Raw genomic sequence first — 27,547 nt, forward strand, 5'->3', positions numbered from 1 at the left:
CAAATACCCATCTAGGCTTTGTTGTTATTGTTGTTTAGTCGTGTCCGACTCTTCATGACCCCATGGACCAGAGCACGCCAGGCACTCCTGTCTTCCACTGCCTCCCGCAGTTTGGTCAAACTCATGCTGGTAGCTTTGAGAACACTGTCCAACCATCTTGTCCTCTGTCGTCCCCTTCTCCTTGTGCCCTCAATCTTTCCCAACAATAGGGTCTTTTCCAGGGAGTCTTCTCTTCTCATGTGGTGGCCAAAGTATTGGAGCCTCAGCTCCAGGATCTGTCCTTCCAGTGAGCACTCAGGGCTGATTTCCTTAAGAATGGATAGGTTTGATCTTCTTGCAGTCCATGGGACTCTCAAAAGTCTCCTCCAGCACCATCTAGGCTTGGCAGGTGCTTATAGGAAGCCCACAAGCAGGTCATAAGTGTTGCAGCACTGTGCCCAATTCAGATCCCGGCAACTGGTATTCAGAGTTGTTGGGAAACCCTTATGCCCCTCACGGAGCCACAGTTCCCAGAGCTCCCTGGGAAGAAGGACTGATAGTTAAACTACTCTGTGGGTGGTAGCTCTGTGAGGGGAATAGGGGTCTCCTCACAACTTTCAGCACCCTGGACAGCTCCCAGAATTTGAAGGAAGATGTGGCTGTTCAAATTGTTATCATAGCACTTTAAATGTACCTGTGTATGTGGCCATAGGCAGCACTAGTACAGTGGTATCACAAGGCATAATAGCTGTGCAAAGGGTCTCCTTTCTCCATCTGATTGCTTCTGTCTGCAGAGAAATGCCTGAAGAGGGCTAAATAAGTCACCCTATCCAGGAAAGAAAGGTTTGCCTGACCAGGAACACTATTCAAGAATGCTGCAAGTCATGTTGAGTAGTTGTTGTGATTGCTGGTAGTTATGAAGTGTTTCCAGTAAGTGAAAAGGCATATGAGACATTGTTGTTTCTTTATTTCCCAAGTACTACCCAGGAACCCCTTGAAAGTTGCAGCAAAGTGGTGAGCAGAGAATTGGTTAAACTGAACTTGCTGAGTGAGGGAACGAGGCTGCCACAGAAGCCTTTCCATCTCTTACGCAAGAGATGACTTATGATATATATCTTTCAGAGTGAGACCCTGTGATGGAATTCATGATTCAAAGCAAAACACTCAGCAGACAGTATGCACACTATTTACTGGAGGTAATGAGATTGAGCAGGAGTATATGTGAGCACAGTGTCAGTCTGTATAACACTGAAAAAAGGTTGTTCGGTGTTTTATTACTATCTAGGATGTGTGTAGGGTTTGGTTTTTTTTTTTTTTTTTTTTTTTTGAAAAGCAGAAATTGCAATCTCTGTAAAGAGCCCTTCTGGACAAAGAGTCATCCTTTATTTTTCCTGGAGAAGAAGTACCGTACTTTTCCTTCTATAGGACACCCCCATGTATAAGACAACTCCTATTTTGGGGGCCTCAAAATTTAGAAAATAGGTGGGATTGAATTTTGGGGGCGGATTATTGGGGGGGGGGATGAAGAAGAAGAGAAGAAGAAGAGTTTGGATTTGATATCCCGCCTTTCACTCCCCTTCAGGTGTCTCAAAGTGGCTAACATTCTCCTTTCCCTTCCTCCCCCACAACAAACACTCTGTGAGGTGAGTGGGGCTGAGAGACTTCAAAGAAGTGTGACTAGCCCAAGGTCACCCAGCAGCTGCATGTGGAGGAGTGGGGACGTGAACCCGGTTCCTCAGATTACGAGACTACCGCTCTTAACCACTACACCACACTGGCTCGAATGCCGAACATCGCTCACTTGCCAGAACACAGCACACAACTGCTCGCATCGCTTACAATTGCCACTTCCAGTCTCGGGCTTGTGCTTCATTCCAGCAGGTGAGTGATTTTCGGCATTTGCTGCTTGATTGGGGGGGGGGGGATGCCAAAAATTGCTCACCTGCCAGAACGCAGCACACAACTGCCCATGTCGCAGCTGCCCAAATCACCATCATTAGCCCTCTCAATTCCACTGCAGCAGCCAAGAGACAGCTGCCCTTGCCACAGCAAGCAGGAGCGTGATTGGCGACCGCTGGTGGTGATCGGGCAGCTGATAGGTGGTTTCCGTCTTATACATGGAAAAATATGGTAATTTAGTTTGGTGTAAAAAAAAAACAACTGTTGTGGGATGCCATGGACTTGAATTGATGTCTCGTGGTTTGTGGCTGGGACCTAATCTCAGTTCAATGAGGTTGTTATCACTTTCAAGGCCTACATAGACTGAGACAACAGACAGAAATTAGGGCAGAAATCATGGACCATCATAGTAATGTAACTGCAGAGTATCATTTAGTAAGCATTGTGGTGTTTGCCCTCCTAGGTGTGTGACATCATACTGGGTCATAAGGAAAGGGTTAACTAAGTGTAAAATGATAAACCAATAGGAACCCATGAGGAGGAGTTAGAGTTAGAGTTGTTAAGAAGTCAGTCTGGAGTTAGAGAAGAGAGAGGGAGGATAAATCTGTGGGTTGAGCTAGTCTTATGTGAGAGAGTGAGAGAATCTGTTAGGAGGAGTCAGTCAAGCAGTTGAGATAATCAGTCAGAAGGTATTAGGAAGGTATAGTCCAGTAAAGAAACTAAGGTTAAGAAGTCACTCTCGAGTTAGAGAAGAGAGAGGGAGGATAAATATGTGGGTTGGGCTAGTTAGATGTGAGAGAGTGAGAGAATCTGCTAAGAGGAGTCAGTTAAACAGTTGGGATAATCAGTCAGAAGGTATTAGGAAGGTATAGGCTGGTAAAGAAACTAAGGTTAAGAAACTGACAAGAAAAATTATCTGAAACCATAAACTTGTTAATGCTTATAAAATAAACTTGTTTATTTGGTTTAATGTTAACAACTGTCTGGACTCAGTATGTACCCGAGAGAAACGGGTTGGTGGCAGTGGGGAAGTGATCACAGTGGTGGCACAGGGATCAATAGACCGTCAAACGTCTGGGGACCCTGTGTGATCGCCACAAGCATATTGCTGGTTTCATTTGTAGGCTTGCAGTAAAAAGTTAAACAGCAAGTTACTTTTAACCTTTCTAATTTAAAGAAAGCAGTTAATCAATTCATTAATTGCTTCCCTTATCATTTCCTTTTTTTTAAAAAAGGCTACTTGAAAAGCTTACATTCTTCAGCTCCCTAATTGTCTCCTATGATGTTCTTTAGCAGTGCTTATTCATTTCCAACCTTAACTAAATATTGCCCCCATTATTTAAATATGAATAATAAATCACAACTATCATTTATTTAGAGTAAGTTAAAGTGGTCAACATGTCTTGGCTGAGTTTTATTGTGCATAAGTGTATTTACCAATGATCCAAGCTCTGTCAAACAGATTTCACTTCCCCATAAAAAGGAACACAAAAATAAATTATATGTGTTATTTCTCTCCCCCCCCCCTTACTGGCACTCTTAAATCTAATATTGACTTTTTAAAAGTGGTTTATCTAGCAGGTTGGGTGGTGGTAGTGTCTCACGCATCTAAGCTGGACAAGGACAGGGTTTAAGAGCAATTCCTCTTGTGTTATTGTTAAGCTTTTAAATTACAATCCCACAAAATAACCTATTCTCAAGAAAACACAAGAAGGGAACAGTGGGGTTGAACTGCTAGCATTAGCACTGCCCCCTTTCCCCCCCATCCCCATCACCCTCCAACTTGTGGAAGGTTTACCACATTGTAGAATAGGCATATGTACCAACTGCACAATTTAGTTTTGAACTCTGATTTAATACTTCAGAAAACAGTTTTATTGGGTCCTAAGTACTTTGGAGAATGTCTAATGCATACATACATAATTTTTATTTGCATGCTGTCTTTCCACAGTTTAAACCATGCTCAAGATGGCTTAACAACATGAAAAAATACATAACTGCAACATAACAAAAATAGTCTTAAACAATAAATAGAACATTAAAAAATACACAATCAAACCAAACCATTTCCACATACTCACAAGACCTAAAATAAAGATATAAAAAATCAGCAGTAACAAACCCTCCCAAAAACCCACCAGTCCAAAATTCTCTTCCAAGACTCACAGCCATGATGGTCTTTGGCTTCTTCAATGTCCTGCTCCCCTAGGTTCTTCTGGAAGGAAAGGTGGTACATAAATTGAATGAATGAATGAATGAATGAATGAATGAATGAATGAATGAATGAAATAGTGTCTGATACCAAATCCCAGTTCAGAGAAGCAAACTTAGTGCCTCTCCTATTGATGGGGAAATGGAAAGCAAAGCAAAAATGCAGTTGTGGCTATTTTTTCCCTTTATTGCAAAAGCACATGAAATTTGCAGGCTTGCTAACCCCTTCTGAGATGATAAGTCCTGCCCAATTTCAGAAGGATAGATGCAGTGATTTTCCTGCAAGGTAGGCTTTACACTTTGGGTGCGGTTGCAAAAAGGGACCGAGTTACTCTTCACTATTGTTTTGTGAGCAATTCATGTGAAAATATTATATATATGAGAGGAAACACTACATAAGAAACCTGCAAAATTTCAGAAGGATAAATGCAAAAGGTTTTTAAATGCTAGGTGCATTAGCTTATCTGTTGGAGAGAGAGAGAAAAAAAAAACTTTTGAAGAGGGGGAGAGAATTAAAATATATTTACTTCCATTCTTGGGATTTTGATTTCTGGGAACCATCATGAAGAGAAAAGGTTGCAGCAACAGTTACAAACTGTGTGACAATGGCAGTCCTGGGTCTAGTGGATGGGCAAGAGGGGGTACATGCTGTGGGTGGCAGGTTAGAGGGGCAACAAACAACGTTCCCCATCCAACACCACCAAAAAAATGTCTTCCTCTCGTTCATGTTCCCTAACACTGCAACAGTGGCGTAGCGTGGGGGGTGCAGGGGGGGCCGGCCGCACCGGGCACAACATCTGGGGTTAGGGTTAAGGGGCGCAAATCCACGGGTTAGGGGGTGCAAATTACTTGCCTTGCCACTGGTGCTGACAACCCACGCTACGCCACTGCACTGCAAAACGGAAGCCTCTGCAGCATTCCTTTTTTGAGAGGTGTGGAATAGATGAATCTCTAGGCTTCCTCCTCTTCCTCTTCCTCCTGGTGGTGGCTGTAGTAGTGGTGGTGGAATTAAGAGAAGACAGTCCTTACCTCCCCTTCACCATCTATTCACCACTGGTGGAGCTGCTACCTGGGCCATGGAGCCTTGCCACAGCACATAGCTCTGCCGGGCCAAATGGAGTTGGCTGGCTGGCTAAAACGGGATTTGCTGAAAGCACATTGAATTCACTGCAGAGGTGACCTGGAGGAGGGAAAAGAGAGAGGAGGTGCTTACGCGAACCAGAGAACCGCCTTCTTCTTTTACCTTGTCTGGTTGGTAGACTCTCCCACACAAGAAACAGTCTCATTCGTCACTTTTGGGTTCAGTTGCAGGATCTAGCCAAGGGCGTACAAAGGGGGGGTGCACCCTGGATGCCACCTGGGGGGGTGACAAAATGGCCCTCTGCCTCCCCCCCAGCTGTAGAGCAGCGGAGGGATCTAGCCTCTGTTTCCAGTGGAAGCAAGGCACTCTCCACCTCTTCTTCCTCCCCTTTCCTGCCATGCGCCTTTCAGCTAAACGGCTCAAACTTTGGGTTTTGGGAGACCCTTTTTCTATTAGCCCTTCCCCCTCCTCTTCTACATCCTGTTCTCTCTTACTTTCAGAATTGCCAGGCTGCATTCCTGAGCGAGGTAAGTTTACCTCACTTTCACTGTGTAAAGGAGTCAGATTCCTACTAATTTCTGGTTCTCCCGCCTCTCCTTTGGATTCCGCTCAGTCTGTCAGAAAGGGAACACCTCTGACATACGTGTGTGTGTGTGTGTGTATGTGTGGCAAGGGAGGGAGACTGACTAGTTGGTATGCTGGTCACGGGGTGCACAGCACCATCCCGACCTCCTCAGGGGGCACTGGGAAGGCAGGAGAGGAAAAGGAATTTTGTTATTATTCATTGAACTGGGGGGCAGCTAAGCCTTGAGTCTTGTGGGTGACTTCTTCACTCACAGTTGTTGTCTCCTTCCTTCTCTCTCTCTCCTTTGTTCCCTAGCACACCCACTAGAGAATGTAAGTCCCTCGAGGTGCAGCAGGGGATTTCTGTATATTTTTCTTAGTCCTACACAATGTACATCAATCAAGAAGGTGAGAAATATTTCCTTTCGTTTGCACACAATCCTGCACTGTCGGGGGGCACAAACATGCATCAGAGGGGGGCACTGGACGGTGGCTAAAGATGTGGCCCCTACAAAAAGCCCAGAATTAAATATAAAATTCTTACTGATGCAAAGGATAGAGGGGGGTTTGCCCTGCCAGACTTTAAACTATATTATGAGGCCACAGCTTTTTGCTGGCTGAAGGAATGCTTACTTCTTGAGAATACAGACATCCTTGATTTGGAAGGACATGATAATGTTTTTGGATGGCATACATATTTGTGGTATGGTAAGGACAAAGCTCATAAGGCGTTTAAAAACCATATTGTCAGGAAAGCATTGTTTAATGTCTGGGTCAGATATAAAGATTTCTTGGAGAATAAAACCCCAAGGTGGCTCTCACCAATGGAGGCTAAGGCCTTGAAAAAACTTAATATGAGATCAAACTGGCCAAAATATTGGGAAATTTTGGAACAGGATGGGGACGAACTGAAATTGCAGAGTTATGAGAAACTGAAAGATAAGGTGCAGGATTGGTTACATTATTTCCAAGTAAGAGAGGCCTATAATTCGGACAGGAAAAATGGCTTCCAGGTGGAAAAATCGAAGTTGGAAACAGAATTGTTAGAACCCAGTGCTAAGGTATTGTCGAGAATGTATAATCTGCTGTTGAAATGGAATACTGAAGATGAAACGGTTAAATCTGCTATGATAAAATGGGCACAAGATGTTGGTCATAACATTATGTTTGCTAACTGGGAACGGTTGTGGACCACCGGTATGAAATTCAAGGCATGTAATGCCTTAAGAGAAAATATTATGAAAATGATTTACAGGTGGTACATGACCCCAGTCAAGCTAGCAAAAATTTACCATTTGCCCGATAATAAATGTTGGAAATGCAAAGAAACGGAAGGAACATTCTTTCACCTTTGGTGGGCCTGCCCAAGGATCAAGGCTTTCTGGGAAATGATCTATAATGAACTGAAAAAAGTATTTAAGTATACTTTCTTAAAGAAACCAGAGGCCTTTGTCCTGGGCATGGTCGGCCAATTGGTGCCAAAGAAGGATAGAACCTTTTTTATGTATGCCACAGCAGCAGCAAGAATACTCATCGCAAAGCACTGGAAGACACAAGACCTACCCACCTTGGAAGAATGGCAGATGCAAGTTATAGACTATATGGAACTGGCAGAAATGACCGGCAGAATCCGAGATCAAGGAGAAGAGCAGGTGGAAGAGGACTGGAAGAAGTTCAAAGTTTATCTACAAAAACATTGTAAAATTTATGAATGTTAAGGGCATTGTAAATGAAACGAAGGGGTTCTAGTGATTAAGATAAATAAGAGTATAAAGGGAAGGATAAAGGATGAACTTGAATAACATGATAATTGCTGAACTAATTTTAAAGTGGAATACATTTATGGAAGGCGGGTGGAAGCAAGGAAAATAAGATTTGGAAGGGTATTAACTTGAAACAGAGGGTTTTTTTTTAATGCTGAATTTTCTTTTTTATGTTTTTATTTTCTTTTTATTCTGTCTTTTTGTTTGTATTTTTGATGTGTGTGTTTGTTGGTTTTTGGTGATTTTAGTTAATTTTTATTGTTGTTAACTTTTGTGAAACTTAATAAAATATTATTTTTAAAAAAAATAAAAATAAAGATGTGGCCCCTATAGTCTCTGTGTCGGAAGATCCGCTCGGCCAAGCTGATAAAGCTCATTAACGACCTCGAGCCTTTGATGAGGCTCCAAGGCACATTTTTATCCAGCAGAGTTCCCAGCACAGGGAAGAGACGAGAGGTCTGGGCTACATTGTAAAGAGTTTTATTTCTAAGCTATGCAGACAGAAAAGACATCCTCTCTCTATGAAAGCAGAGAGCAACCGGACAACGGAACAAAGGAACAAAGGAACAAAGGAAACAGGAAACCACTAATGTCACATCCCGTCTCCCGACTCCTGTGAGACTTCCAATAGTATGGAATCCCAGGAATGTAAACAGAGTCCCGTGACTCCAAGCAGCTGCACAGTGATAAGAACAGAAACTAACACTCTGCTTCTGTTGTCCCTTCATAGCTGTAACACCTGTAAAGGACTCCTGTCCCTTAGTCTTGATCTGGCAACAGGATGACTCCCATTTAGTTTCTTCTAGAACCATAAATTCTTAATCTGGATGGAGCCACCACTAGGCCAGCAACTCTATCTTGAGTTTGGGCTTCTAAAATTTGCTGAAGATCCTGAGAATGAAATGAAACGCCTGTGCAAGATTTCTTATTCGATGTAGGCTTTAAATGTTCCTAGGTTTCACACACTCGCTTCCCACCCAGCTCTTTTCAGCAGCTTCAGTTGTGGTGGGCAGAAAGATATGCCCTTTTTACCTTTACTCAGATGAGAGCACAAAGAATCAATTTATCCCAGAATCCTCCAGGCCTTTTGGAATCATTCCCAGCCTACCCTGGAATGAGATTACAGCAAGTCGTCTCTGGAGGTGTTGGAGCTAAAACTGTGGTTAGTCAGAGGAAACATGCTGTTCCAACTAGACTATTTTTGAAGAGGGAAAAAAAAATAGAAACCACAGTGAGAAACTGTTAAAACAAGAGCTGTGCTTTTTAAAAAAGGACTGTCAGGTTTATTTGTCACGCAAATATATATTAAATATAGACTCCAGACTATCATATAGTACATTGGAAATAAGGAAATTGATTCAAGCTGCTCTGTTTGTTCCCTGTGGTAGATACTGTTCAATATCCACTTACAAGTGTTAAATTTCACCCTGGGTGGGATGCCAGATGAATTTATAGTCTATATAAACCAAAACATACATTTAATAGAAAAGTCCAGGTCAACATATCGACATTTCAGAAACATTATGAAGATGCAGACTGCTTGCCGTTGTGTTTGCAAATGAAAAAAAAATCCTGAGATTAAGTACTGTTGTGAATATATCTCTCATTTAAATTTGATTAGGGAGACTGTTGTGGAAGGCTGTTTTTAAAATTACTGACCCTGGAATGACACTTACAGTTATTTGCTCAGTTTCAGATGTTAACCTGATGTTCAACTGAAGCTGACAGCTGTGTGCAGTCTTATTGATTTCCAGTTTGATCTTCCATTCCAGGCGGTCCACTGGCATGCTAAGGAAATGAGTGGGAACTACCAGCTAGAATAACTTTGTTCAGAGACATACCTATGAATTGTAAACAGGTTTGCAGGGGTTTGGGGTCTCTTCTTCAGCATGACAGGGATAAATGTGTACTAATTGTTATGTAATAATAGTACCATACTGCACAATAGCTATAACCAGGTCCCCCCCCCCCAAGCTGGAACTCCAGCACCTCTCAGGTGGGCTCCATTGCCATTATAAGACAACAAGGGAAATGATCTTGGTGAGTTTCAGACCTCTTTTTCTAGAAAAATAGCACTGGCTATAACACATATTTATTAACCCCCCACCACAACCCAATGCATGTTGTCAACTAAATCTATTCAGGCCTCAGGTGCAAAATGGTTTGAGAATTCTACTTCTGGATGACTACTCTCTATGTTATCCTAGAGGGAGGCCAAAAATAAAATAAAAAGGATATGCAGATCTCCCATTTTTCAGATATTGCAAAGATGGTTTGTCCTATTATCCCATTGATGCAGATAAATGTTATCCCATGAATGCAGATTGATGGGCCTTCAGGCCTATCTCAAAGCTGCCTGCCCAGCAATGGACCAAATTGTTGACAAGCTGCCTCAGATCCCTCAGGCAAATGAGAATCCAGATAAACAGCTAATAACTGATCTAAGCTGTTGGTTGAATGCTTAAATCCGCTAGACTGGGTAACTTCCTTTGATGATGTGATGTATGGGATAATTGTTTTGCCACCCATCCTGAGAAGGCAATAGTAGCATGAAGATTGACATCATTTACAACTTTGGAGAGGCAAGCCACACAACTGTCCCATTTTAAATGGAACATTCCGGATTGATAGAAGCTGCCCTGGTTTCTGATCTTAATCTCAGATGTCCCATTTTGGCTCCCATACTCTGGTTGTACCAAAAGACAGATGCCCTGCCCTGTGGTTTGAGTCAGTTGGCTCACACCAGAGTGCATCATCACAATTCTTCCTCCTTCCATCGCAGCTTCCAGAATATTCATTTATCTATTTATTTTGGGCACCAAAGGAGGTAGTAGAGGCTGAACAGGGTGGTACAGCTTCTCCTAAGGCTGAGGAGGAGGAGGAGGCCATGGGTGAATGTACAAGAGGGGCAGGGAGTGGGGAGATGAAAGTGGAAGTGAATAAGCAAGGGGGCGAGAGAGGGATATGGTAGTGGCAAGGGGGCAAGGGAGCAGGCAAACAATGGGGACAGTGGGATAGTGGGGGGTGCCTCAATTTGCCCTCCCAAAATGTTGGGGGATATGGAGATGAGGTGTTCATTAGGGACAAGTAGATGCAAGGTTAATAAGACTTTAAGCCACTAGTCAGGAGATGAAAGGATCCCAGCCATGTTACCTTATTACACGAACCATTCTTGCCTTTGCAAAAGCATTTCTGTTGAAGTTGTTTAACCTGTCAACCATTCAGAAATTCTTGTGGGACTGTGGCAGGCGATGTGGATGGATATCCTGTCAAGTAAACTTGTGTAACTGCCTGGGAAGAAACCTATTTATAGGAAGTCTTTTTCAGAAGTGAAACTGGGTTGCAGCAGTCCAGAAAAATACACCTGGGTGTCACACTGAACACAGCTTGTTGAATCCGTCCACAATATTTCACCTGGTCCAGCAGCAATGAGCAAGACGTCTTGGGAAACAGAAGAAGAGATGAATATATTCCCAAATCTGTTTGTTTATTAGATTATGATTGGGGGAACACCCTGAGGAATGTTGTAATTTGCATAAAAATTTCTGATGCCATTTTTTGCATGATCTCCTGCCCTCTCAAAGGGTTATCATGTAGATATTTCAGAAGCGAATGAGCATCTGGGGTTTGGTCAGAGATAATGGGCATAATCCTGACAGGCATATATGAATCCATTGATAATATTGAAACCTTTAGTTTTATCACCTCAGCTAAAATCAATGGAGATTGCAATGGGCTGACTGGCAAGGTAAAGTTGACAGGCCTCTTCAGCAATTTATACTTGTAAGATGAGCCAGTTGTTGTTGTTTTTAGTGGTGTTTTATCTCTTAAATCATTTTTGTTGTACATGGTTGCAGAACCAGGCATTGGGTTCCCATACCCCAACTCATGAAAATTAGAGACCAGTGAGGCTGGTTTTGGGGGTCAAAACAGGCCACAACTTTATTGAATACAGATGAAAGAGGTTTGGCTTGGGCATGGAGCAATCAAAATACTTCCGGCCCACCCACTGGAACTGATGTATGGTCAATCCAGACTGGGGTTCCTAAGACTTACATCCAATAGGGTGACCCCCGCAGGGAACACCATCTGGGAGAGTGCCTTCAGCTTTGGCCCTCGCTGGGCATGGACAAGGCCACTCCCCCCAGATCCCTTTAATGGGACACCCCAGCGCTTGGAGGGGCAGGAGGGGACCACTTCCTCCCCTCTATCCAAAACAATGGATTGCCCCAATGCCCAACTCCAGTTGTGATTATTGCTATGAGGTAGGCAAAACCACCGGGTCAGTGCCAATTAGCCCGGTGGGCAAATTCCTACATGGCCCCTTAAAGAATGGCGGCCACCGTAGCCCCAGCAAAGTCATTGACTATCAGCTTAAACTGAGGGTGGGTGGGCAAGGGAAAAACCCAGCGAAGGAACAAACAGGTAGTGCCCCAGGTGTGGGCTGCTTAAATGGGCAAGGGCCGGATCCTAGGGAAGCCTACTTGATCCATCCGCTCCACCCCCTGGCACAAGCCATGTCCCCAGCCTGCATCCCCATTAGCCAAAGCCGGGTGCAGGCTAGGATCCAGTTCCTGATAGGCGGAGGGGGCTTAAGCCCCCTCCCCACACACACATCAAGAAGTGCACCACTGTTCCAGTTCCCTCATCGGGGCCATAGGGAAGTCTCTGCCGTCCTGCAACGCTGCGACACCAAGAGGGGTGAGCAGACTTGTGGGACAGTATAAGTATTTTTAAAGGAGGAGAAGGAGAAGAATGTCATTGGCTAGGAAAACAATTCTCATGAACATCTGTCACTGGGAATTCAATTTCGCAATAACTAAAATATTTTCTCCATAAATTGAAAAGTCAAAAGTCAAACAAAGAAGCTTGAGAGATTTGTCTGCCACAGCAACCCCTAACATCAATCCACATAATGTTTTACACAGATGTCATTTAAAATTAAACTTCAGTAGGAAATTCCATTGTGTTATAAATGATATGAAACCTTGTCACTTTGTCCAGTCTTTTTGAGTTTGTATAGAATTTTGAACCCTTATCTACTGCTGCGCCCTGAGATAAATCATTTTTACTTACACTGAAATGAAAGAAGGGCCAGTCAAGAACTGATAGTCATCTAATTAGCCAGAGTTTCTTTCTGCTCCTTTCAACTTGGTTTAGCCTGTAATTAACACCTTCACCATATTAATAATAGGTTTGATCTGAACTTCCAGGTTTGAAGTTCAGATCAAAATGTGACATTTAAGTTAAAAAGAATGACTCCCCCCTGTTGTTGAAAAAGTCACCATATTTCAAAAATGTACCCTATCTCCAACTTTTTTATTCATTTTTAAAAATATAATTCTACTTTGTAGGCTCTATGTGCATTGGTTTCCTCCTTGATCTGGAACCCTGCATTATCAATGCTCTAAACCGCAGAGGGAGCCTATCTTCAAGGTCTCTCTTCTCCCTGTCAATATGTGGGGGGCAGGGGGTGGATCTGGCAGAGATGCCTCAGTGGGGTGAGAGCTAGAAGGTACAACCGTGCCCTTAGGTGGAGGTGAATGTTTTCAGGTGAGGGGGGGCAGAGAGAAACCTGCACACTTCTTGTCATTCTACTTCACTAAAACAAAAACAAAAAAAACCCTGACACAAACATGGGGGTATAGACACACTGTTGTTGTTTAGTCGTTTAGTTATGACTGACTTTTCGTGACCCCCATGGACCAGAGCACGCCAGGCACTCCTGTCTTCCACTGCCTCCCGCAGCTTTGTCAAACTCATGTTGGTAGCTTCAAGAACATGTCCAACCATCTCGTCCTCTGTCGTCCCCTTCTCCTTGTGCCCTCAATCTTTCCCAACATCAGGGTCTTTTCCAGGGAGTCTTCTCTTCTTATGAGGTGGCCAAAGTATTGGAGCCTCAGCTTCAGGATCTGTCCTTCTAGTGAGCACTCAGGGCTGATTTCCTTCAGAATGGATAGGTTTGATCTTCTTGCAGTCCATGGGACTCTCAAGAGTCTCCTCCAGCACCATAATTCAAAAGCATCAATTCATTGGCGATCAGCCTTCTTTATGGTCCAGCTCTCACTTCCATACATCACTACTGGGAAAACCATAGCTTTAACTATACGGACCTAATAATGTGCAAATAACTGTAAAGAGGAGCAGACCATATTGAGCCTAGTGGGGCTCCTCTGGGGATGAATTCTGCCCATTTGTGGGGTAATTTGTGACCCACTGTGCTGTATATGACAAATTATTATTATTATTATTATTATTATTATTATTATTATTATTATTATTAGTGTTCCAACATGGTGTTATTTCTTGTATCAGAAATCTACTTCAGATATTCTGGTCAAGCAACTTGTACCAGGTTAGAAACCTCAAGCAACATCACCCTTGCTTGTAGCTGATTAGGGAAATGCTACTATTCTAATCTCAGTTTATTTTTATTTCACTGCCCTACTTATAGGTAGTATTCAACGATAAATTATATTTTCCGCAGGGAGAGAGAGGTTTGGGAAAACTGAAATTAGAACTGCTGCATGTTTAAATAAGCTCTTTCTTCCTTTCTTGCCTTCACAAATAATTATTCCAACATAAATGTTTCCTGTCTCTCCAAGGATTCTCTCCCCTCCCCAATAGATTATGACCTGAGGTAGTTATCCTGAGTTTACTTTAGTCTCCTATTTGTTTCCTGAAATGGCTGAATTCAATGGCACTTGCCCTCCATTGTCCAGGAAAGGCATTAGGATCAGCAAACAGAACTTAGGACTCAGCTACATTAGTAAAGAAAAAGTATTTTATATGCGTTATAACACTGTGACACCAGATGGCGCTGTGGCGTTCCATCTTTCACCAGCGTGATTTCCCCCTTTGAGGTTTACAATGCATTTTCCTGAAGTGTTTTTTTGTGTGTGTTTTTTTAATGTGTGTAGATCCAGCCCTAGTTAGTCTTCCCATGGCCTAGTGACTACCAGCTTGTGGTGATATGAAAGTGGGTTGTTTCATTGATGGCCATAGTATTATGTGGGACTGTGGACAATTCCAGCTCCCCCCCCCCCCCGCCACCGCCGCCCTTATCTGCTCTGTGATGCCAGTTTGTGGCTCCTGCATAGCAACTGGCTCCCAAGGCTAGAGAACCGTTCCAAATTGTGTCTTTTGGGGTAGCTCAGGGACTAGAAACTTCTCTGGGGGCTTAAAACCAGAGGAGCCTTTTTTACCCCAAACTTTTCTCCTGAACCAGTGATTGGTGTGCCAAAGACTTGAGAGAAGGAGGAGCCAATCTCAATCAATAGTGAAACAAAAAACTAAACAGCTTTAGACTCTACAGAACACCAAAAAGGGAGCCAACATTTAGAAAGCAGAAGAATGGATATTCCTTCCAAGTCTGAAATCTATAGGTGACATTATGGTGAGCTAGCTTTTGAGCTTTCCAGAATTCTTATCTGGGTGTTTGGTATTGCAGGGCCTATATCGGGCTTCCTCAAGCTTGGCCCTCCAGATATTTTTGGCCTACAACTCCCATGATCCCTAGCTAGCAGGACCAGTGATCAGGGAAAATGGGAATTGTAGTCTCAAATCATCTGGAGGGCCAAGTTTGAGGAAGCCTGGTCTCTATTAATGGTCAGTCAGTTCAATTTCATCCGACTATTGCAGTGAGAAACCAGTGGGCAGAGAACAGTAAGTTTTATGGCTCATATTTAAAAAGTGGTTCAAAGGACTGGTTTGAAACTTGACAGTGTGTGTGAGTTAAGCTTGAGGATGGTACTTCTGGAATTGTAGTAATAGTAATAATAATCATCATCATCATCATCATAAATAGTATTATTTGTACCCTGCCTATCTGACTGGGTTGCCCCAGCTACTCTGGGCGGCTTCCAATACATATAAAAACATAATAAAACATCAAACATAAAAAGCTTCCCAATACAGGTCTGCCTTCAGATGTCTTCTAAAGGTTTTATAGTCATTTATCTCCTTGACACCTTATGGGAGGGTGTTTCACAGGGTAGGTGCCACTACTGGGAAGACCCTCTGCCTGTTTCCCTGTAACTTCACTTCTCACAGTGAGGGAACCACCAGAAAGCCCTCAGAGCTAGATCTTAGTGGCCAGACTGAATGCTGGGGATAGAGCTACTCCTTCAGATATATAGGACTGAGGCCATTTAAGTAGTTCCGGTTGCATGATAGCTAGCGGCTTATATACCCAAGGAGTCTATACCAGTGAACAAACAAATCTGGCATTTAGGTCTATTTCTCTGCCACTAACTGTCCTCCAGCTCCAACGTAGTGGTGAACCTGGAACTACTCACAGGGTAGGATATTGCCTAAAGAGTGTCATTATTAAGGTGGTAGCCCTTAATGGCTGCAATTTTGCAGCATGCTCAAGCTTGAATGAACATGGAAAGCCCTTAACATGACATGAGAAATATAAAGGTTTTTTTTAGTTAATTGAATATGTCTTAAGATAAGAGTGTGGGAAAAGGTCACCAATTTAATAGATTAGGCAGCTATAGAGGTTGGTTTGCTTTAGAGCTACAGGCCCTTTTCCCATCAGCATCCCATAGGGAGAAGCTTTATGCAGAGTGAGACTATTAGTTCTCTCTATATAACTCTCTCTATACAGCGTTAGACTATTAGTTCATGTAGCTCTGTATTGTCACCAAATGGTAAAAGGGATGTGGGTGGCACTCTGGTCTAAACCAGTGAGCCTCTTGGGCTTGCCGAAATCCTTGTGACACGGTGAGCTCCTTTTGTTCTGTCCCAGCTGCTGCCAACCTAGCAGTTTGAAAGCACATCACTGTAAGTAGATAAATAGGTACCGCTGTAGTGGAAAGGTAAACGGCATTTCTGTGTATTCTGGTTTCCATCACTTTGTTCCATTGCACCAGTAGTGGTTTAGTCCTGCTGGCCACATGACCCAGAAAGCTGTCTGTGGACAAACACCGGCTCCCTCAGCCTGAAAGTGAGATGAGCGCCACAACCCCAAGGTCGTCCTTCACCTTTTACCCTTTTACCTTTACACCAACTGGTAGCAGCTGTCCAGCGTGTTGTGAAAATTATTTTCCAGTTGTACCTGGTGATGCCACAGACTGAACCTGGGGTATTTTTGCATTCAACACATGTGCTCCTCCGATAAGCTATGGCTTCTCCCCATCCTTATCACAATATGGTGGAGTTGAGGAATCTGTGCTCCTCCAGATTGTGTAGGACTCCAACTCTAGCACTCTGGCCTCTGCTCAGGGATGATAGATTTATTCCAGCAACAGCAGGAGGAGCAAAGGTTTCCCACCCCTGCAATATGAGCTGACATAAGACTTTGCAATGTGGTAGCCAACAATTTTGATTCTCCACTTTGGGGGAGTCTGTTTTGCGCAGGAATGGGTGTGCCTCCCCATGCCCTCTTACCACTTGGTTGATGTCATATGTGAGTGGAAAGATCCCATGAACTGAGTGTAGTTGATGTGTTCGCTGCTTTGCGATCTGCTTTGGGCATGATTTGGAAAAGTGGCTTATAAATAAACTTGATGATAATACAGATAGGTAGCCATGTTGGTCAGCCGTAGTTGAAACATTTTTTTTAAAAAAAAAATCCTTCCAGTAGCACCTTAGAGACCAACTAAGTTTGTTATTGGTAAGAGCTTTTGTGTGCATGCACACTTCTTCAGGAGCACTCACATCACCTCTGAAATTACTTTAAGAGGAGATGCCCAGCTTGCTTTACTGGACAAAGCTAGGCCTCAGAACCAGGCGTTAAATCACGACTAACTCCTGGAAATCATGGATGAAATGTTTGGTGAGCAGTCCTGTCTTTAATAAGATATATAGGCTTCAAGAAAGAGAAAGACATTAAGCTCTGTTTTGCTGAAATGCAAAATATATTTCAAATGACCATGCAGAAATCCTTTCCCCTTTTAACATTCTGTAGATGAGTGACAGGTTATTTCGTCTTCTCTTCTTCTTTTCTGGTGATCACTCAGCCAAGTAAGATTGTCTTCCATGAACACGGTCTTAACAGTGACTCCGTAAGTGACTGTGGAGGCCAGGTGACAGGTTATTTAGACATTTGTAGGTGAGTAGCATAAGGCATAGGTTGCAAAGAGTATAGAATTATAGAATCTTAGAGTTGGAAGGGATCCCAAGGTCATCTAGTCCAACCCCCTGCAATGCCGGAATCTCATCTAAAGCATCCATGACACAAGGCCATCCAACCTCCGCTTAAAAACCTCCAAGGAAGGCGAGTCCACCACCTCTGGTGGGAGTCTGTTCCACTGCTGAACAACTCTTACTGTCAGAAAGTTTTCCCCCGAATGTTTAGTCGGGATCTCCTTTCCTCCAACTTGAAGCCATTGGTTTGAGTCCTACCCTACAGAGTAGGAGAAAACAAGCGTGTTCCCTCCTCCATCAGTTCTCCTGAACATATTCCCAAGACTCTTGGCAAACACACTCTTGCCAATTGCTGTGAGGTGCAGCCCATCTCTCTCCAGAAGTCCTACCTCAAGGAAGAGGAGACCATGATCCAAGAAGTCAAATCTTTCCTGATTACCCCAACCTGTGCAGTCAGTGATTTACCTCAAGTATTGTCTTCTCTCTTCTTGGGCCTTCAACAGGAAGGAGTGATGAAAAGACTACCTGTGCCCTAAGTCTCTTTAGCTCCCTGTCCAGTGTTTCACAGTCCCTTTCTATGTGTGGCAGCATTATTTGTAAATGTTTTTTTAGTGCTTGACCTGATGTTTTTTGCGGTTGCTATAGTGATGGCCCATCTGTTTATAATATTTGAAAAGTAGTGATTCACTGTTCTTAAGAGAGAGACTATAACTAACACACAAATAGAAAATTAATTTGCTTCCTCCTCAACCCCCATTCCTTGTTTTATAACTTGGATGGATTCGTATAATTTTTAAGAAGAAAAACATGTTTTTTCCCTCCTAATTAGAATGGCACACACACAAAAAATCCCTTCTCCCTTGACTTCTTCCATTCTTTTGTTTTCTCAGATGTTTTTACTAGCAAGTATTATTAGAAAAGAAAAATAGGAGAAAAACCTGTGAACTGTGTGCAGTGCAGTTATTAATAATGTGAAGGGATGGAATGATAGATGCCGTTGATTCATATGCACTAGCTCTTTTCTACCTGTTACATTGGGATGGAAAAACTGAATAGCTGCAGGCTTCATGGTTTCAGAACTGGGGATGGAATCCATTTCCAGCCCATGTTATTTCCCCCACCCCATGTAAATTCCCTTGTAACCCTGGGCTCTGGGACGCGGGTGGCACTGTGGGTTAAACCACAGAGCCTAGGACTTGCTGATCAGAAGGTCAGTGGTTCGAATCCCTGTGCCGGAGTGAGCTCCCGTTGCTTGGTCCCAGCTCCTGCCAACCTAGCAGTTCGAAAGCACGTCAAAGTGCAAGTAGATAAATAGGTACCGCTCTGGCGGGAAGGTAAACGGTGTTTCCGTGCGCTACTCTGGTTCTCCAGAAGTGGCTTAGTCATGCTGGCCACATGACCCAGAAGCTGTACGCCAGCTCCCTCAGCCAATAAAGCAAGATGAGCGCTGCAACCCCAGGGTCGGCCACGACTGGACCTAATGGTCAGGGGTCCCTTTACCTTTACCTTACCAATGACGCAGCTCCAATGTCAGCAGTGCAAAGACTGCAGAAGTTTCCACAGCAGTGGGAGGAGACATCTGATACTGGACTTCTCTCTGTCCAAATCTGGAGATCCGTAGCTTCCGCCAGCCTATAGGACACTTTCCCAGGGACCATAGGATTGCTGAAGGGCAAACAGGGTGCACCTCCTCCAAAAATCCTACAGAACTTTGAAAAGTGGCTGGCAAATGGTAGTGAAATGCTGAAAAACAGGAAGAGGGAAATGCTCAGGGGAGAGTCTTGACAACCTTTTAAAGGTAAAGGTAAAGGGACCACTGACCATTAGGTCCAGTCGTGACCGACTCGGGGGTTGCGGCGCTCATCTCCCTTTATTGGCCGAGGGAGCCGATGTTTGTCTGCAGACAGCTTCCGGGTCATGTGGCCAGCATGACTAAGCCGCTTCTGGCGAACCAGAGCAGCACACGGAAACGCCGTTTACCTTCCCACTGGAGTGGTACCTATTTATCTACTTGTACTTTGTGCTTTCAAACTGCTAGGTTGGCAGGAGCTGGGACCAAACAACGGGAGCTCACCCTGTTGCAGGAATTCGAACTGCCGACCTTCTGATCGACAAGTCCTAGGCTCTGTGGTTTAACCCACAGCACCACCTGTATCCCATTCACAACCTTTTATAAGCAACCTATTCCCCCAAGCCTATTGGGTAACCTCATCCATGTGAATTGAACCCTCACCACTACCCTTCGAATGAAATCACACAAGGCTTCCTACTTCATTCAACAATGCTCCAAGCTTATGGCTCAAAAGGATAATGTATCATATCAGTTAAAACTTGCCACTTGACAGGCTGCAGATTCAGGTGAGGTCCTAGGCAGTTCCCAGTAGGCCCTATTGGCTGAGTTATAAAAGATGTTGTCTCAAGCAAGGATGACCATCTGAAGGCTGAAGAAAGCTGCCAGGACCTCAGGTTCCAGCGGCTTTGCCCCCACTTGGTAGGTCTGCAGCCTTTAAAGGGTCCACAGCTGATTCAGCAGCTTCATACTCCTTCATGGCTGTGGAGCAGGAGAAGCTATGGTGAACCTAAGACTCAGGCTGGGGAATTGTTGAGGAACATAATGCTGCAGAGCCTGTTGGAGCAGGCCAATGGCCCATTCAGTCCAGCATCCTGTTCTCACAGTGGCAAGCCTGTGGGAAATCATCAAGCGGGACCCGAGGAAAACAGAACTATCCCCTTCTGTTGTTTCCAGCAACTGGTAGGGCAGATGCACATGCTGAAGGCTACCAATGGAGTGGTGCTGGTGGCATGTCACCTGAAACCTAGTTCTCCTCAGTCTGACACTGAGACCCTTGTCCTCATCCATGGGGCCAAAAGTGAGCCTTTGCAAGTAGTTTGCTGCAGGGATACCAGAGTGGCCAGTTCTAGTGCTTTACTATAAGAAAGGCCTACAAAGTCCCACTACCATTACAGACTCAGGGTGGACCAAACCAAAGCAGTGGGAGGTCTTCATGACTGGTCCACACACCCAAACAAACTTTGGCCGGAACCTCCCATCACTCTGCCTGGCTGATGAGGGCATAGGTGGCAAATACCCAAGTCTTATATATAGCTCCCTGCTCTGGGCCCAGAGCCCAGCACACACACACCCATAGATAAGCATAGCATCAAAGCAAGCCAATTAGCATGTATCGAAGCAAGTGTGAATAAACTTAGATGAGCTCATTGCCGCAACAACAACCAATTAATTTTGAGGTTATCATGGCTACTAAAATGGTGTTTGCAAGTCTTCTGGGACAGTCTCACCTTTGGCTCAACGCAGACCCTGCAGCAGGAGACATGGCAGAAGCCATGGCATCCAAGGCCCAAATAAACATGCCTAGGTTTGCCACCTTAAGAAAACAAAACATACCGCCTGAGATTTCTATCAAGCTGTTAAAAATATCCCACTTCCTTGTGAGAAGCGCAGAGATATCTCATGCTGTGAGATGGAAGGGTATATATTTTTACAAGTTCTACCCAATGCGGCAGGAGCGGGAAGAAGTCATCACATGAATTTGTTTTTCTGAGATGAATGTAAGCTGTAAACCAGCTCCCAGGCCGTTCCAAGGGTGGAAGCAGACATATCTGAGCAGCTTTCGATGGATACGGATCTGATTACTCCTTCAGCCTGAATGAGGCAGCCTGGGTAAGAGATTTCCTGACCAACCAAGTGCACATGGGTCAATGGATCGGAGCAATTGTGTCTTGCAAAGATTTCACTTTCATTACTGTAGCTTAGATTTCACAGGCAACATATTTCGAATAGAAAGCACACTTTTCAAATAGGAAACAGACATTTGGGCCCTTCAATTTCAGTGGGATAGTAATTTACCTCGGTACTACTTCCCAGGTAATTTGCTGCAAGCACTTTATTAAGCAGGGGCAAAGATCATTATCCCCATTTTTCTAGCATTAATCCCAAAGAGTGCATCATCTGTCACTAACTGTGCCATATAGAACTGCTCATTTTGTTTCCTTTCACTCACTCTGAAAGCAGAGCACAGAACACTCCCTTAGGCATGTTCATCAAAAACTGTGATCTGGCTGATTAAAATGCAGAGATACCAACATTTGTCTTTTATCTGGAGTCCATCATATCTGTATTGTTTGAATCTCATTAACACTGTGATTCCAGCCTTCCTTTAGTGTTGCTTTCCATTTTTCAGGCAGTGAATTCAATCACCACATCTTGTAATTTAGCATGTAGATTTCTCGTGTTAATTCCCAAGATAGCGTTAGAAACAGGTAGACAGGTTTTCAAACGTTATCTTCTTCTTGGGGGAGAAAAATATTGAGGGCATAGTGTGCAATAAAATGTCACTGAAAATGCATTGCCATTGCATGAGACTCATCACACCTTAACTATTTCTGAAACATACCTATGGCTCAACATCATCATCTTATTTTTATGCCACGTTCCCATAGTTAAAGCTACGCTCAAGGTGGCTTACAACATAAAAAGATTTGCATAATTACAACCATGGCAAAAGTAGTCACAAACAATAAACCCTGTCAAAAGTACACAACCGAAATGAATAATTTCCATATAAATCATAAGATCTAAAAATAAAGATTACAAAAAATAATATCAGCAACAGCGACAACCACCCCTAAACAATACATCAGGATCAGCTTTTGTAGCTAGAATCAGTCAGGTCCCTACCCTCTCAGGCCAAGTGAAAAAAACCTATGGTTGCTATTTGAACTTCTTTCCCAGGCTCTATTCCAACATCATTGTTTGGATCATTTTTCTTTTGCACCTGACATGTTTTGTTCTCTGAGTTTCCCTGCTTAATCCCTACCTCAACTTCACCACTTTTCAATTTTCATTCTGCTTTTAAATTTTAGGGATTTGCACCTGCCTTTGCTATGTTGATTCACAAAAATCCTCCCTACTTTAGTTCACTCCTTAGTTTTCCACTGGAATTTGTCATTCAAAAATAAATATTAACTTTTGTGAGTATTTCAGTCATATCATCATAACATCAATAAATATGTTCTAGCTCTGGGAGCTCTTAATAATTGATAAGATATTAATTAAGTAAATATCTTCAACTTGGATTTTCCTTAATTGCTCCCTCTGCAGACAATTCTCCTTGTTCCTAAAGAAGTAGAGTACCACTTTCATATTACCATGATAACCTTTCCCTATGTGGGTTCTTCTCTGATGTTGCCTCATTTGTCGGCTCAGAAACATACAGATAAGAAGTCCAATCACCCAACAATTTTTATTTTTATTTTAGCTTAGATCTAGATATTTTTTCTCATGGTAGATTTGCATAAGCATAACATGTACCCATAGTGAAAGGGGTTTTGTGCAAAACCAGCTAGGAAGCTTCTATTGTGGGACAGTGCATAAGAATTACAAATGTCTAGAAATAACAATGGAAGTTCTTAGGAAAATGTAACTTCTTCATTATAAATGGGCACCACCATGTTGGCCACATGACCCAGAAAAGCTGTCTGAAGGCAAACATCAGCTCCCTCAGCCTGAAAGTGAGATGAGCGCCACACCCCATAGTTGAATTTGACTAGACTTAACCATCCAGGGGTCCTTTACCGTACAATGTGATTCTACTTGAACACAACACTTAATATTAATGGATTAAAGCATTAAGTCCAACAAAAGTACAGTGTAAACCTTACCATGTCTACTCAGAAGCAAGTCTACTGTATTCAGTGGAGCTTACTCCCTGTTAAGTGGGGCTAGGATTGCAACATAAGTCATGATTAACTCCCCATCAAATAAGTAACTGACGTTCCATTTTCCTTTCTTCTTAAAATAATTTTATTAATGTCATATTATTACAATTCATTGCAAAGTACCATTTTCAACCAACTTACCTCTATTGGCATCCTCTGGATAGAGTAACTGATTTCAAACCTTCTGCTAGGCACTGTGACCATTCATTTACTGAGTTCCCATGGATCAGCCTGTGAACGCCAGACCACAATGAGTCATAATCAGGCATATTCTAAGGAAGAAGAAAAAGCTGTTTAGCTTTCAAGAAGCTCCAATTAACCGCAGCAAGCAAAAAAAGAAAGTCCAATGTTACAGAAAAAGGAAATCAAAACTTAGGGTTTGAACTTTGGCGTCTGGCTCCAGTTGCAGTGGTTCAATCAGCATCTACTTAACACTGAATGTGTTAAGTTGTGGCTTGTGTATCTGAATTTGGCAGCAGGCTTTCCCTAAGAATTCTTGAAAGCTCAGAAAGACCCTCAACTGACCATTTCCCTTTTTTGAAACTTAGTAAGTTGAGAATGGAATGCAGCTTCTGAACATAGCAGAAATTCCATTCTCCGTGTCTGGTGGGGCAGTATTCCACCGGGTTTACTTAAAGTAGACCTATTAAAATGTATGGACCTAACTTAAGCATGTAAGTTATTTCAATGGCTGAGATTCACCTAATGAACCTTGTCAGTGGAAGCCCTGCCCAAGGGCTCCTCCTTGCACAAAGGTGTGTCTTATTCCCTCACATCTGCTGAGATTGGGTCTGGAGGGGGTCCAGAGAACCCCCAGAGCAACATGTGGGAAACGGGAGGGGATTGTTCCATGTGACAATCTACAATGCTTGCAACAAGCAGAACAATCGGAAGACTGCAAGGTTGAATGCCATCCACAGCGTTTTACTAATTACAGCCACTTTGGGATGGATTTTTTTTTTTTGGGGGGGGGGGACAGAGCAGAGAACCCCAAGCCTGGATCCAGCTGCCTAAAATTTGGCATGGGTAATCTTCTGAGAACTAGGGATGCGGGTGGCACTGTGGGTTAAACCACAGAGCCTAGGACTTGCCGATCAGAAGGTTGGCGGTTCTAATCCCCGAGACGGGGTGAGCTCCGGTTATTCGATCCCTGCTCCTGCTAACCTAGCAGTTTGAAAGCACGTCAAAGTGCAAGTAGATAAATAGGTACCACTCCAGCGGGAAAGTAAGCGGCATTTCTGTGTGCTGCTCTGGTTTTCCAGAAGCGGCTTAGTCATGCTGGCCACATGACCCAGAAGCTGTATGCCAGCTCCCTCGGCCAATAAAGCGAGATGAACGCCGCAACCCCAAAGTCGGTCATGACTGGACCTAATGGTCAGGGGTCCCTTTACCTTTAATCCTCTGAGAAGTTGGGGAGGCCTGCGATGTCTGCAAAGCTTCATGCACCTATGGAATGAAACTAAAAACCCATGGGCATTTTATGATACAAATGTGTTTTGTGCGGAAAGCAAACTTCAAAGAAACCCCTCTGCTTACCTGTCTGGAATGTGGCAGTTTTGATCTCCATTTGGGGGGCTACTACACCAGCAGGTTTCATGCAGCTTTGTGGAAAAAACCAAAATTTACAGCTATTTTGGTTTCCCAATGCAATTCAGTGGAAGGACGAAATCTTCAGTTTTGCAATTATTGCTTTGGATTCAGGGTGTAAGGTGAGCCCTCCTGCAAGTGTTCCTGTGAATAAGGGCCCAATCCAAATCACTGGATCAGACCCTGAAACAAAGCTGGACGACCTCATACAGCCATAACTAGCAACCCTTTACTTCACACACGTCCTGATCTGAAAAGGCCCTATGGGAGACATTATTGCAATAAATCTTCCTCTGGACTTTGATTTCAAACCCTCCAACATTTTTCTGATGAAAATACTGACGTCCCTTTCCATAATGATAATTTTACGATTTATACTCCACATATCTTACGGGTTTGCCCCAGCCACTCTGAACAGCTTCCAGCATATATAGAAACATAATAAAACATTTTTTTTAAAAAAAACTTCCTTATACAGGATTGCCTTCAGATCACCCAGGGTTCATATAACTCCATACCCTCCAACATTTCTCTATGAAAATAGGGGCATCCTAAGGAAATTTGGGACATTCTGGGATCAAACCAGAAAGCAGGACAGCTTCTCTAAATCAAGGACACCACTGGAAAATAGGGAGACTTGGAGGGTCTGTGATTTGTACATGGGCACCGTGGGAGGATGCAGAGTAAATGTGCCTGATGAGACAGGTTGCCAAATTAAAGAAAGGCCATTCACAAACATGGGACGCAGGTGGCGCTGTGGGTTAAAGCCTCAGCGCCTAGGACTTGCCGATCGAAAGGTCGGCGGTTCGAATCCCTGCGGCGGGGTGCGCTCCCGCTGCTCGGTCCCAGCGCCTGCCAACCTAGCAGTTCGAAAGCACCTCCGGGTGCAAGTAGATAAATAGGGACCGATTACCAGCGGGAAGGTAAACGGCGTTTCCGTATGCGGCTCTGGCTCGCCAGAGCAGTGATGTCACGCTGGCCACGTGACCTGGAAGTGTCTCCGGACAGCGCTGGCCCCTGGCCTCTTGAGTGAGATGGGCGCACAACCCCAGAGTCTGTCAAGACTGGCCCGTACGGGCAGGGGTACCTTTACCTTTACCTTTACCTATTCACAGACACCCTCTCCTTGACCTCAAAAGTAAAGTTAGTGCAACATTTTTTTTTAAAAAAAAAACCCTTTGATAATTTTTTTATGCAATATCTTTTCTCCTCAATTGATGGTGAATAGTCAAGAGACATACACAGGAGAAACTCCCAGCCCAGCCTAAGAGAGAATTTTGAGTTCTGAACAATAAAGCTAATGTAAAGACGCTGGGGGACAAGGAGGGGAAATTAAAAAGGATCTGAAGTCATGATATGTATGCCTGTGTGTAAATAGACTTAGAAATTAATGTCTGAAATAAATGAAAAAATATTTTTAATGCAGGGAATTGGTCACGTGAACTGAGTTAGGCTTAAATTATGAGGGGAGGTGTGTGGGTCAATGAAATTTACAAGCTTCATCTCTAATCCCCAATTTTAGCTATATTGTGATTTGAAAAACAGTAGGGGGAGGCAGCAAAAAAATAAATAAAAAATAGGAATGCTTATGAGCTCCTTTCACAAAATGTTTAGCTCCTGAATTGCTTCTTTATGACATGATACCAGTTAATAATGCTCACAATGCTGTTCTATAAAATGATAGCAATATTTGAACCTAGTCAAATTCAATTTTTTTGCATGAAAGGACTGAGCTTCTATGTGAGAAAAAAAGCTAGTATGTTGTAGGTCTTGAATATGACAGAAAAATAACACAGAGTAGTGATAAATGAAGCAATTAAGTATCTTGTGCAAAGTGAAGGCAAAGATATAAAGAAAGAAATATCAGATCAAGAGCCTATCAAGAGGAGCAACAAATGTAAGATTTAGGAAACCATCTCATATCATCTGCATTCAGCAAAAATTAGGAGGAGGATGTCCTGGAACACAAAAAGGAAATGGTAGCATATATAGAATGGCAGAAGGGAGGAATTACAGTAAAACAGTAAAAATTACATGATGGCAAATGGTTTTAGTCACCCATCTAGTCCACCAAGAAATACCCCCCCCCCCCGTTCATATATTTGAAGCCTTATGTATTGTACTAGATAAAAACTTCTGATTAATGTATTACCACCCATAATTCTGTGGTAGAACACTGGCCTACCACAGAACGACCCAGCTTGAAGCCCTGGTATCTACAAGCTGAGCTGGGGATGTCCCCTCTTGGAAACCCTGGAGAATTGCTACTAGTCAGTGTAGACTATATAATACACAATACAGTCGTATCTTGGAAGTCATACGGAATCCATTCTGGAAGCCTGTTCGACTTCCAAAATGTTTGAAAACCAAACCCCTGGCTTCTGGTTGGCTGCAGGAAACTTCTGTGGCCAATCAGAAGCCATGGAAGCTTCCGTTGGGTGTCCGGGTTCCAAAAGAACGTTTGCAAACCTTAACAATCACTTCTGGGTTTGCGGCGTTCGGGAGCCAAAACATCCGAGTTCCAATGCGTTCGACCAACCAAAGTACGACTGTACAATAGATGGACCATTGGTCTGACTCGGTATAAGGTAGCTTCCTATGTTCTGATATCTTTCTAGATTGCTCACTTTTG

At 43.4% G+C, this 27,547-nt stretch overlaps 1 long non-coding RNA gene across 1 annotated transcript in view; it reads right to left on the bottom strand.

The window, feature by feature from the left end:
- Window positions 1–24,932, bottom strand: part of LOC310835398 — a 35,021-nt gene extending 10,089 nt beyond the window's left edge. The window contains exons 1-2 of the long non-coding RNA XR_014559636.1: window positions 24,865–24,932; window positions 23,470–23,600 (exon numbers count right to left, since the gene is read on the bottom strand). This is a non-coding gene — a long non-coding RNA (uncharacterized lncRNA). The remainder of the gene's footprint in view (window positions 1–23,469; window positions 23,601–24,864) is intronic.
- Between the last annotated feature and the right edge of the window lie 2,615 nt (window positions 24,933–27,547).

The sequence above is a fragment of the Podarcis gaigeae genome, assembly GCF_964106915.1.
Source record: "Podarcis gaigeae genome assembly, chromosome: 17".
Classification (NCBI taxonomy): domain Eukaryota; kingdom Metazoa; phylum Chordata; class Lepidosauria; order Squamata; family Lacertidae; genus Podarcis; species Podarcis gaigeae.